At 42.8% G+C, this 12,779-nt stretch overlaps 1 pseudogene; it reads left to right on the plus strand.

Annotated features, from left to right (window-relative positions):
* The first annotated feature begins 296 nt into the window (after positions 1 to 296).
* Positions 297 to 809, plus strand: LOC109488492 (annotated as a pseudogene).
* Positions 810 to 12,779: the final 11,970 nt, after the last annotated feature.

The following is a 12,779-nucleotide window of genomic DNA, read 5'->3' on the forward strand; positions in this document are numbered from 1 at the left end:
TAGGTATTTACCCCCAAAGATACAGGTGGGTAATAACCTCTTTGACTTTCACTGGAGCAACTTCTTACTAGACACATCTCCAGAGGCAAGGGGAAGAAAAGCAACAATGTACTATTTGGACTTCATCAAGATAAAAAGCTTCTGCACAGTGAAGGAAACTATCAACAAAACTTAAAGGCAGATAATGGAATTGGAGAAGATATTTGCAAATGACATATCTGATAAAGGGTTAGCAACCAAAATCTATAAAGAACTTATCAAATCAACACCAGGGGAAAGGAAGCAGGGTTTGAAACATGGTGGATGACATGGACCAGCAACAAACTACTAACACTGCAGAAGAGTCCCTGGATCTCATCAGGCTCAGCATGGATGAGCGAATTTATGTGAAAATGAGAAATGAGAGAGCTTCAAAGCAGATTACGTGTTTATTTTATTTTTTTTAAAGATTTTATTTATTTATTCAACAGAGATAGAGACAGCCAGCGAGAGAGGGAACACAAGCGGGGGGAGTGGGAGAGGAAGAAGCAGGCTCATAGCAGAACAGCCTGATGTGGGGCTCGATCCAATAACGCCAGGATCACACCCTGAGCCGAAGGCAGACACTTAACCGCTTTGCCACCCAGGCGCCCCAGATTACGTGTTTATGATCAGCATTTAAATATGATGTGGAGGAAATGATGACCACTATAGAAACTGATGAGAAAACATGCGAAACGATGTATAAATCAACAAAATGCAATATTCTGATGCTTTTTGTCTGGGGAGATGGTGTTGTACTAATTGTCCCACCATTAAGAGTTGACTGAAACAAGGAATTTATCATGTATGGAATATAGAAGACTTTGTATGACTGCCTCTTTAAAAGTAGAAGACATTCAAAATAGAAAACTGTGTAAATTTTGATATAAGAAATGACCAAGGATTCTTCCACTACTGAAATGACTTAATTTGCAGATAACTCAAAAATTCTTAATCTGAAGGGCATTTCAATTTTTTCCCAACTGTTCAAAATCATTAGCCATCAGGGAAATTCAAATCAAAACGACACTAAGATACCACCTTACGCCAGTTAGAATGGCAAAAATTGACAAGGCAAGAAACAACAATTGCTGGAGAGGATGTGGAGAAAGGGGATCCCTCCTACATTGTTGGTGGGAATGCAAGTTGGTACAGCCACTCTGGAAAACAGTGTGGAGGTCCCTTAAAAAGTTAAAAATTGAACTACCCTATGACCCAGCCATTGCACTACTGGGTGTTTACCCCAAAGATACAGACGTAGTAAAGAGAAGGGCCATATGCACCCCAATGTTCATAGCTGCATTGTCCACAATAGCCAAATCATGGAAGGAGCCGAGATGCCCTTCAACAGATGACTGGATTAAGAAGCTGTGGTCCATATATACAATGGAATATTACTCAGCTATCAGAAAGAACGAATTCTCAACATTTGCTGCAACATGGACGGCACTGGAGGAGATAATGCTAAGTGAAATAAGTCAAGCAGAGAAAGACAATTATCATATGATTTCTCTCATCTATGGAACATAAGAACTAGGAAGATCAGTAGGGGAAGAAAGGGATAAAGAAAGGGGGGGTAATCAGAAAGGGGAATGAAGCATGAGAGACTATGGACTCTGAGAAACAAACTGAGGGCTTCAGAGGGGAGGTGGTGGGGGAGTGGGATAGGCTGGTGATGGGTAGTAAGGAGGGCACGTATTGCATGGTGCACTGGGTGTTATACGCAACTAATGAATCATCGCACTTTATATCAGAAACCAGGGGTGTACTGTATGGTGACTAACATAATATAATTTAAAAAAACATTAAAAATAAATAAATAAATAAATAAATAAATAAATAAATAAATATGATTACCAAGACACAGAACTCTTTTTTTCAGGAATTAATTTGCTCTGTTGTTTTCTCAGACAATTTCTTATTTTTTTCCTTTAAATTTGATGTTTCCTTTTTTGAAACAAAACAAAACAAAACTCAACACCCAAAAAACAAAGAATCCAGTTAAGAAATGGGCAGAAGAGATGAATAGACATTTTTCAAAGAAGACATCCAGACGGCTGACAGACACTCATCATCAGGGAAATGCAAATCAAAACCACGATGAGATACCATCTCACGCCTGTCAGAATGGCTAAAATTAACAACATGGGAAGCAACAGGTGTTGGCGAGGATGCTGAGAAAGGGGAACCCTCTCGTACTGTTGGTGGGAATGTAAGCTGGTGTAGCTACTCTGGAAAACAGTATGGAGGTTCCTCAAAAAGTTAAAAATAGAGCTACCTACAACCCAGCAATTGCACTACTAAGTATTTATCTGAAGGATACAAACAGTGATTTTAAGGGGCACATGCACCCCGATGTTTATAGCAGCATTATCAATAATAGCCAAATTATGGAAAGAGTCCAGATGTCCATCGATGGATGAATGGATAAAGAAAATGTGGTAGATATATGCAATGGAATATTACTCAGCCATCAGAAGAAATGAAATCTTTCCATTTTCAATGACATGGATGGAGCTAGAGAATTTTATGCTAAGTAAAATAAGTCAGTCAGAGAAAGACAAATACCACATGATTTCACTCATATGTGGAATTTAAGAAAGAAAACAGATGAATATATGGGAAAGGGGGAAAAGAAAGAAAAAAGAGAGGAAAACAAACCATAAGTGACTCTCAACAATAGAGAACAATCTGAGGATTGATGGACAAGGTGGGTGAGGGTTGGGCTAGATGGGCTAGGGGGGCTCTTGTGATAAGCAATGGGTGTTGTATGTTGAATTCTACTCCTGAAACCAATATTATACTATATGTTACCTTCCTAGAATTTAAATAAAAACTCAAAGAGAAAAAAAAAGAACATTTGTTTATCAAAAAACACCACTGAGAGAATAAAAAGGAAGGCACAGACTGAGAAAATATATGTGCAGTAGATATAAACAAAAAGATGTTATAACCAGAATTATGTTTTTTAAAGATTTGCAAATCAAAAGACAAACACCCCATTTTTTAAAATGGGCAAATACTTGAGAACAATTTCCAAAAGAGGATATCCAAATGGCCAATCATTGTATGAGAAAGCTTGCCTTCATCCATGTCTGAGTTCCAAACGTTGCAACCACAACCCATAATTTTTGACCTATAAATTTATTTTTCCATCCTAGACCTCTCCTCTGAGATCTTGACCCACAGATTAGACTGCTCACTGGATGTCATGCGGGCAACTCAGAATAAAATGTTCAAAGGTGAACTCATTATCCTCACACTCACAATTCATTTCTCAAATTTTTTCTGTAACTCTAAATGGCACCTCCTTCTGTTTAGTTACACCTGAAAGAAATCCAAGAGTCACCTGCTGGTTCACCTTCTATATCCATTCTCCTCTTCATCTTTAATAATAGAATCCCAAAAGTGAGGGGTTTAGAGGGGAGCGGGGGGGTGAGGGATGGGTTAGCCCAGTGATGGGTAGTAAGGAGGGCATGTATTGCATGGAGCACTGGGTGTTATATGCAAACAATGAATCATGGAGCACTACATCAAAAACTAAGGATGTACTGTATGGTGACTAACATAACATAATAAAAAATTAAATAAAAAATTATCAAAAAACACAATAGAATCCCACATCATGTTTTATTTATGTGTGAATTAGTTTATGTATTTATAATATAATGAACACTCTGACACAAGAACTACATATATATAATAATTTATATCTCTCGACTGCACCCTGACCCTATTTTCTGCATCATCCTGTCCCCACACATCCCCACTGGTGGTAAGTGCTATTCTGCATTTTTATTTTTAATCCCCTTGCATCACAGATAAGTAGGGAGGGAGGTTCACAGAGATTATGCCTAACCAACATTGTTCAGTTTTGCTTGTATATAATCCTTCTACAAATGGTATTATACTGTACATTTTTTTCTAGGACTTTTTTCACTCACCGTTGTTACCAAGACTTAGCAAGGTTGCCACCATTAATTGTGGGGCACTTCCTTTTCCTAGCACTACTATTTCATGGTGTGGCTACACCATAATTTATGTTATCTGCACCCACAAATGGGCATCTTAGTGTTTTCAATTTTTTGCTGCAATGAACAATGTTGATTTGGACATACTTGCACACGTCTCCTGCGGCTCATGTGCAAGAATTTTCCAGGCTCTATTCATGAGGGTTAAAGTGTGCAAATATTCAACCAACCAAAGTCATCTCAAGTTGTTTTCCCAGTGGTTACTCTAAATTACACTCGCTTAATCCCCAACAATGGATCTACTTCTATGTTTGGTAATGTCAAATATCTTAATTTTGATCAATGAAGTGGCTATAAAATTCTCATAATGTGGTTTTCATTTTCCCGATTAATAGAAATTAGGGTTTGCTTCATATATTTATTTATAGGCTAAAGGCTTTTCCTCTTTTCAGAATCGCATATCATGTCTTTTGCCCTTTTTCTACTGAATAAAAATGTTTGACTATATTTTCTGGATCTGTAAAAGTTCTTTATCCTTTGTTATAAACCCTTGTCAATTATATATATTACAATGATTATTTCACAGCTCGTGACTTTTTTTTCACTTTCTTTTTTTTTTTATTAAAGATTTTTTTAAATTTATTTATTTGACAGAGATAGAGACAGCCAGCGAGAGAGGGAACACAAGCAGGGGAAGTGGGAGAGGAAGACGCAGGCTCCCAGAGGAAGAGCCTGATGTGGGGCTCGATCCCATAACGCCAGGATCACGCCCTGAGCCGAAGGCAGACGCCTAACCGCTGTGCCACCCAGGCGCCCCTTTTTTTCACTTTCTTAAAGGCATATTTGAATGACAAAATTTAATTTTAATGACGGATCCGAGACCTGTCTAGATGGAGCTCATTTTCATTTCTACGTGTTTGGCCTGGGTCAGGGCAGTTGTCTGGGACCCACTGAAAATTGGTCTGACGTCGTGGGCAGTGGCAAAGGTCAGGTATTTAAGAAGGCTCACCACCTGCTAGTGGGGGGAAGGTGAGAGCAGATCCAGGTTAGCTAAAGTGAAGAGCACTGTATGAGACATCTCTTCTAGACATTACATCAGGTTCTCTGGATGGCTGATAGAGCAAAGGGTTTGGGACAGTTTCACATTCCATAGCACGGCTCTGGAGCCCCTTGGGAAGGAGCTGTCTGAAGAAGAAACAGTGAGGCAAAGGGGGGAGTATGGGCCAAAATGTCAGAGTGATGTAGTCCTACCCCTCTGTTGGACTTCTGCCCACTCTATATTGATGCTTTCAGTTTTTGAGATCTTCAAATGCCTCTCCCTCCCTCCTTCACTCCACGCACCACACTCTTATCACAAAGCCAAACTATCCCTTGAATTTCCCCTGGTGGAAAGAGTATGACAGTAAACCTTGAAATTTTTTAATTACTTTATTCATTTACCTTAACTGTAAAATCACTTCAGTTCCTAACATGGGATGAAGGCAGACGAAAAGGTAATTAAATGTGAGCTCAATGTGATAGCTATTTGGAACAATGTTTATAGCAGTAAAGTCCACAATAGCCAAACTATGCAAAGAGCCCAGATGTCCATCGACAGCTGAATGAATAAAAAATATGTGGTTTGTGTACACAGTGGAATATTACTTAGCCATCAAAAAGAACGAAATCTTGCCATTTGCAACAACATGGATGGAGCTAGAGGGTATGATGTTAAGTGAAATATGTCAGTCAGAGAAAGACAAATACCATATGATTTCACTCATACGTGGAATTTAAGAACAAAACAGAGGAACATAGGGGAAGGGAAGGAAAAATACAGTAATATAAAAACAGAGAAGGAGGCAAACCATAAGAGACTCTTAACTATAGGGAACAAACTGAGGGTAGCTGGAGGGGAGAGGGGTGAAGGGATGGGGTAACTGGGGGATGGGCATTAAGGAGGGCACTTGATGGAATGAGCACTGGGTGTTATATGCAACTGAAGAATCACTAAATTCTACCTCTGAAACCAACAACACACTAAATGTTAACTAAATTGAATTTAAATAATTCAAGAAACCTTGCTATATAAATGTGAATACTTGAATATGCTAATTTTCAATGAGGCATAAGTTGGTGGAAAAAAGAAGAAAAGTGAAATGAATTCACGCCAGTGGCCCCAGAAGGTGGGAAATGTAAACAAGACGTGTTTAGAGAAAAAGGGATGAGGAGGATAAACCAAAGGAAGAAACAGAAAAAGGATCTAAGAAAAATCAGGGTCATTAGTTCCGTGGGGGAAGATAGGTGTTCGGAGCCACACATACGGGTCCTTCTGGGGTGGAGAACTGCCAGGCCCGGACTGGAGCCCGTGTCCACCATTCACAGGGGCAACATAGCCAGATCAGGAAGGTCAGACCAGCTGTTTGAGGTCAGGCCTCGCCCAAGACCCTGGGAAAATCCCCAGGCTGGGGTCCATAAGGATATGCTCTGTGGTTTCAAAAACTCAACTTTTTTTAAAAATCAAAATTAACAATTTATTTCCTATTATTAATTTTTTAAAAATATTTTTATTATATTATGTTAGTCACCATACAGTACATCCCTGGTTTTTGATGTAAAGTTTGATGATTCCTTAGTTGTGTATAACACCCAGTGCTCCATGCAATATGTGCCCTCCTTACTACCCATCACCAGTCTATCCCAATCCCCCACCCCCCTCCCCTCTGAAGCCCTCAGTTTGTTTCTCAGAGTCCATAGTCTCTCATGCTTCATTCCCCCTTCTGATTACTCCCTTTCTTTATCAAAAACTCAACTTTCTTGATTCATCCCTGAATAAGGAATCTGGGGATTCAATTCAAGCAAAAACCCACAAGAGACTAGGTAAATGAGAATCCCACTATTTGACAATTCACCCCGCTGTCAGTAGAGGGCACCCCGCCCAAGGAAGACGGAATTCAGATACGCAACTTGTTCCCCAAACCAAGGAATCAAGTCAGTTGGGTTAGGGGTAAACTGTTTTCTTTCCTTTTTTCTTTCTCTTTTTCAGATCTAGAAGAGTTTATTTTGGAGAAGGGCTGTTTTATTTTCTATTTATTTTTGTACATTTTACCAGAGCTGTACTATGAGCATATATTACTTTGATCAGGAAAAAAGTTATTTGAAAATAAAATTTGTTCTTCAAATTTCTAGTCAAATAGTACAGAAAATTATAGGTATTTGCCATATGGAAAAATATTAATTGTTGTATCATCTCAGTAGAAGAAATATGAGTCTTCTTGGCACTAGTCTTTCAACTTCTCTGTGCGTTTGACACTGTGTAATAAAACTTGGGGGAATATCTTGAACATAAAACTGAGAAAAGTTCTGGGAGAAAAAAAGAGAAAAAATCTATAAATGCAAGGACCACGTCTACCTAAATATTAGAACCAGTCTCTCAAATACCCTTACTCTTAGGTGTTGATGAGTAAATCTTTAAAATTCTTATTCTTGAAGTATTTGTTCAAACATTCCCTTCTGATTACATAAAATCTTCTAACATTTCCATGACAGAACACAGAATACCAGGTACTATTGTCACTTATCAAATTACCCCAAAACGTAGCATCATACAACAACCGTTTCAGTTTGCAGGTCATAAATTCAGGAAGGGCTCACCTGGGCAGTTGTCACTTGGGATGTCCCATGCAGTTGCACTCAGATATCGGCTGGCTCGATATGCAAGATGGCTCACTCACATGGCTGCGGCCTCTCCAGCAAGATGGTCTCAGGGTCATTAGACTTCTCACATGGCAGCTCTGCACAGCTCCAGGCTCCCAGCTTGAGCAGCCCAGCAAACCAGGCAGAAGCTGGGTCCCTTTTCATGATCTAACCCCAGTCCCACTGCATGGCTTCATGCAGGCTGAGCTGGCTGGTCCCACAGTGTGTTGCTCCTGTTGTCTTTGTCCAGGGGGGCATTGAGGACTCTGGTGAGGCCTGATCTCCACTCGCCTACCCCATGTCGGGCTGAGGGGCTTCTCCCTTTCCCTAAACAGAAACTTTAAAGATAATAAGCAGACGCTACCTTCAAGGAGAGGTTTCTGACAGGTTCTGCTATATTGCCTGTACCCTGTGAAGGCTGACCCACAGGGTGGGAGAAGTTTTAGCTGAACACAGAGCTGCTGCTCCATTTCCTCAGTCTCCCCTGAAAGCTGGGGAGGGAATGTCTTCTGTACAAATTCTGGGTTTCGTTCTAAAACAGAAGAGGCTTGTCCTCTCCTCTTTTCCTCCTTCCTGACTGGAGCCAGGACACCATTTTGACCGGGGGCTGGGATCCGTGTGTTGAAGATATCAGGATGACACATGAAAGACTGAGTCTCTGCTGGGTGTGGATGTGCTGGCCCAGAAACACCACCCACTTGGATCTTTGAGCAAGTGAGAAACAGACCATCTTATTTAGGCCAGGATCATGTTGGGTCTCTATTCCAGCTGCCAGACTGACACCCCGTCAGATAAAGTTCCTCTGCTTTTTAATACAGGTGTGCGGGGCATTTCCTGGGAAAAGGCAAACACATCCTTGGGTACGTGGCTTAGGCAATGGTCACAAGAATGAGTCCCTTCTCCTTCCCTTAGAAAGAAAGAACACTAGGAATAACATCAAAAAAAAAAAAAAAAAAGGAAGGAATAATAACATCAAATGGGTATCAGTCAGAAGGTGCCAGGCCCTGACTTTTCCTGGCGGTCTCCCACAACAGTGCACCAGCAGGCAGAGAGTCTAGGAAGGACGTGGGGTATACACTGTCAAAAACAGTGGGCACCTGGGTGGCTCAGCTGGTCGGGCAGCTGACTCCTGGTTTCAGCTCAGGTCATGATCTCAGGGTCCTGGGACGGAGCCCTGCCTAAGTCTCCGTGCTCAGTGGGGGGATATGCTTGTGGATTCTCTCACTCTGTCCCTCCCCGCCCCCCGCTGTTTGTGCTCTCCCTCTCTGTCTCTCTCTCTAATAAATAAATCTTTTCATAAAAAAACACTTACGGAAAAAATAATCTGCTCCCTTGTCAATAAGCATTTCTGGGGTTAAGTGGCCTTTAAGAATTTCAGTTGTCACGTGTGACCCTGGGAAAGCACATTGGCCGTGCTTCTCACAGGGTCCACTAGGATTAGGGCCAGATGAGGCTTAAACTCTGCCCCTCTCCAGGTCAGGGTTCCTAATGCACTCCTCAAAATCTCCCCACCATCCTGCCCTCTCAAATCCTCTCTGTCACTGTCACAAGTTCAGTCTCCCTGGCCCACTGTGGGCCAGAGGTCCTGGAACTTCCCACACAATCACTGCCTTCTTCCTTAGTCAGAGGAATCATGATCTGCTTCTGCTGAACAGTTACTTTTTCAGCAGACTGGTATGTCTGTGTGACCCGGTTCCGGCCAGGGAGTTATAATCAGGCTGTTTGCCGGCTTCCAGGAAGGGAGCAGTGGCAGCAGGAATTCACCTTTTGCCCTTCTTCCTTTCTCTTTGTTCCTGCCTCAAATGTGAGCAGTATGGCCAGAGCTCCCACAGCCAAACAGTAACATCTAGGACGGAAGCTTCCTGCTAAGGAGTGAGACAGAGAGACAGAAGACGCAGGAGTTGTCCTGGAGCCTGTACCACCTAGCTCTCACTTACATAAGACACTGTGACGAGAGCTTGCTGCTGTACGCAGCTGAATCTAATTCAACATCCTGTCTTACCGTTTTGGTATAAAGAGCCAGATTTCAAGTAAGCTGAAGGGACAGTGGGATGGAGAGTACCAGCCTCAGGACCACCCACCCAGGCCCCTTTCTCTCAACGGCTATGCTTGTACCCACTCTGCTTCCTCCCACCGTAAGGTGGGATCAAAAATGAAACCGGGACAAAGAGAGCACCAAAAATAGGGATTTCTCGAGGACTTGGATGGTTGCCTTCACAACCACCCCAAAGGGAGGCACTATTGTCCCTGCCTCACATGAAGAGGCTCTGGCAGGACAAATGGCAGGTCCAGTGTCCGACATAAAGGCAGTGAGAGAGCTGGGTCTAGAGTAGGTCCTTCATATGACAGGCCTGGTCTCTGTGCCTCAGAACAAAAGAGGTGGGGCTCCCCCCTCCCCTCCTCTCTGCTCCAAGTATAAACTCTGACTTGCCCAGGTTAGACAGAGGGTGGATGGGACAACAGATGGAGGTTCAAGGGCCCCACTGGACACAAACCACTGATCTCTACAGAAATCTTGTCAGGAAGCCTGAAACCCAGTATTTGTTGAAGATTATGAAGAAAGAGGGTAAATGAGGAAAATCAAGGTGAAGGTAAATATTTGACATGGTTATGAAACAATGTGTAGAGTTTTAAGTGTTCAACTCATACAAAGCCAAATAAATATTTCTGTAACTTCATGCATTTTATTGACAAATAAATGTTTTATTTATTTATGCAAGAAAGAAACCTGGTAGGTATAAACAGAGATGAGGGGAATGTGGAAGTGTGAATGTTTTTATTATTATCTGCTTCCTGATTTTCTAAAGTGAACATGTATTGCTTTTGTAATAAGAAAAAAGTAAATTATACTTTTCATTGTTTTTTATTATTTTTTAAAGATTTTATTTATTTATTTGACACAAAGGGAAAGGGAGGGAGAGAGCACAAGCAGGGGGAGCTGCAGGCAAGGGAGAAGCAGGCTCCCTGCTAAGCAAGGAGCCCAATGTGGGGCTCGATCCCAGGACCCTGGGATCCTGACCTGAGCCAAAGGCAGCCACCCAACCGACTGAGCCACCCAGGTGCCCCTACTTTTCATTTTAAAAGGGCATTTTATCTAACATTAAACACAGCCCAGCCAGGGCCCCAGTCTCAGCCCCTGCTCCCACCCTCGGTCCCCTACTGTACCCTGGTCCCCATGTCCCCCTCCTAGCCCTTGCCCCTCAGCCCTGACAGGATTCCTAGCTCACCCAGGTGGGTCAGCTCGGGGAGAGCATGGTCAAGGACTCCAACCATTTGTCCGCACCGAAGGTGACTCACCTCACAAGTGAGACTCCACCAGGGTGATCCAGAAAAGAGAGAAGACTGTGAAAAAGAAATAATAGATCCAAAATGGAGTCACTTGGGCTAAACCCATGGGACCAAACAGAACTTCACACCTAACCGGATTGCAGTTTCAATCTTCCCCAGGAATGTAGTTTTAACCAGTTTGGAATTTCCTAGTCAGCACTGATGAGGTAATCCACCTAAGACCCCTTTATTCCCCAAAGGGAGGTGACCTTACCCAAAATAACAATTTTTTTCTGTTTATGACTTCCTTGTCCTGCCTTTAAAAACCTTCCCTTTCTGGATCCCTCCTACATTGTTGGTGGGAATGCAAGTTGGAACAACCACTCTGGAAAACAGTTTGGAGGTCCCTTAAAAAGTTAAAAATTGAGCTACCCTATGACCCAGCCATTGCACTACTGGGTGTTTACCCCAAAGATACAGATGTAGTGAAGAGAAGGGCCATATGCACCCCAATGTTCATAGCAGCATTGTCCACAATAGCTAAATCGTGGAAGGAACCGAGATGCCCTTCAACAGATGACTGGATTAAGAAGATGTTGTCCATATATACAACGGAATATTACTCAGCTATCAGAAAGAACGAATTCTCAACATTTGCTGCAACATGGACGGCACTGGAGGAGATAATGCTAAGTGAAATAAGTCAAGCAGAGAAGGACAATTATCATATGATTTCTCTCATCTATGGAACATAAGAACTAGGATGATCGGTAGGGGAAGAAAGGGATAAAGAAAGGGGGGGTAATCAGAAGGGGGAATGAAACATGAGAGACTATGGACTATGAGAAACAAACTGAAGACTTCAGAGGGGAGGGGGGTAGGGGAATGGGAAAGACTGGTGATGGGTAGTAAGGAGGGCACGTATTGCATGGTGCACTGGGTGTTACACGCAACTAATGAATCATCGAACTTCACATCGGAATCCGGGGATGTACTGTATGGTGACTAACATAATATAATAAAAAAATCATTAAAAAAATGTAACTCTTGATAAAAAAAAAAAAACAAACTCCTTTCTACTTCCTAGACAGGATGCTGCCTGATCATGAACCATTCAATAAGGCCAATTAGATCTTTAAAATTTACTTGAATATTTGTTATTTAACAACGGCAAAGGCCAAGAGACTGGTGGAGGGAAGACTCATGGAGGGAAGGCGGAACAGTGGTTCTCGGGAACCAGGAGCAGGAAGTGGAGGAAAGGCTGCGGGACAAGGCAGAGGCAGAAGTGCCAAGGCCAAGCCAGAGAAGTGGTGTCCTGGTGTGAGCAGCAGCTGTTCCCACAAGCACACTGCCTCCCTGCAGGGCCTGCATTCAGTATTTCTACAAGCTTTGCATCCCGGGAGGATCATGGCTCTTCAGGGAGAGCAGCCACGTACACATGAACCACACCAGCAGATGACTTGACCAGGCAAACGTGGCCTGAGGACCTACATGAGAAGGAGGAGAAACAGGACACAGAGACCCCTGAAAGTTCTCCTTGCTTTAGGAGGAACCGGAGAAATCAGCCAGTATCTTCTAAGAGCGGCACCTCCTCTGAAATCTTTCTGGGGGGGGGGGCTTCCCCCGCCCAGCCGACCACCTCAGGCGGACCGTGTGCTGCTTGGCCTGGAAGTCCACCCCATCCACCACCCTGAGGCTTGATGGAGGGGAGACCAGAGTACAGAGGAGACTGAGGAGGCATCCCTGAGGAAGCAGTAAAGGATAGAAAGGGGACAGTCCAGGGGCGCTTGGGTGGCTCAGTCGTTAAGCGTCTGCCTTCAGCTCAGGGCGTGATCCAAGCGTTCT

This window comes from Ailuropoda melanoleuca, chromosome 3, assembly GCF_002007445.2.
Source record: "Ailuropoda melanoleuca isolate Jingjing chromosome 3, ASM200744v2, whole genome shotgun sequence".
Lineage (NCBI taxonomy): Eukaryota > Metazoa > Chordata > Mammalia > Carnivora > Ursidae > Ailuropoda > Ailuropoda melanoleuca.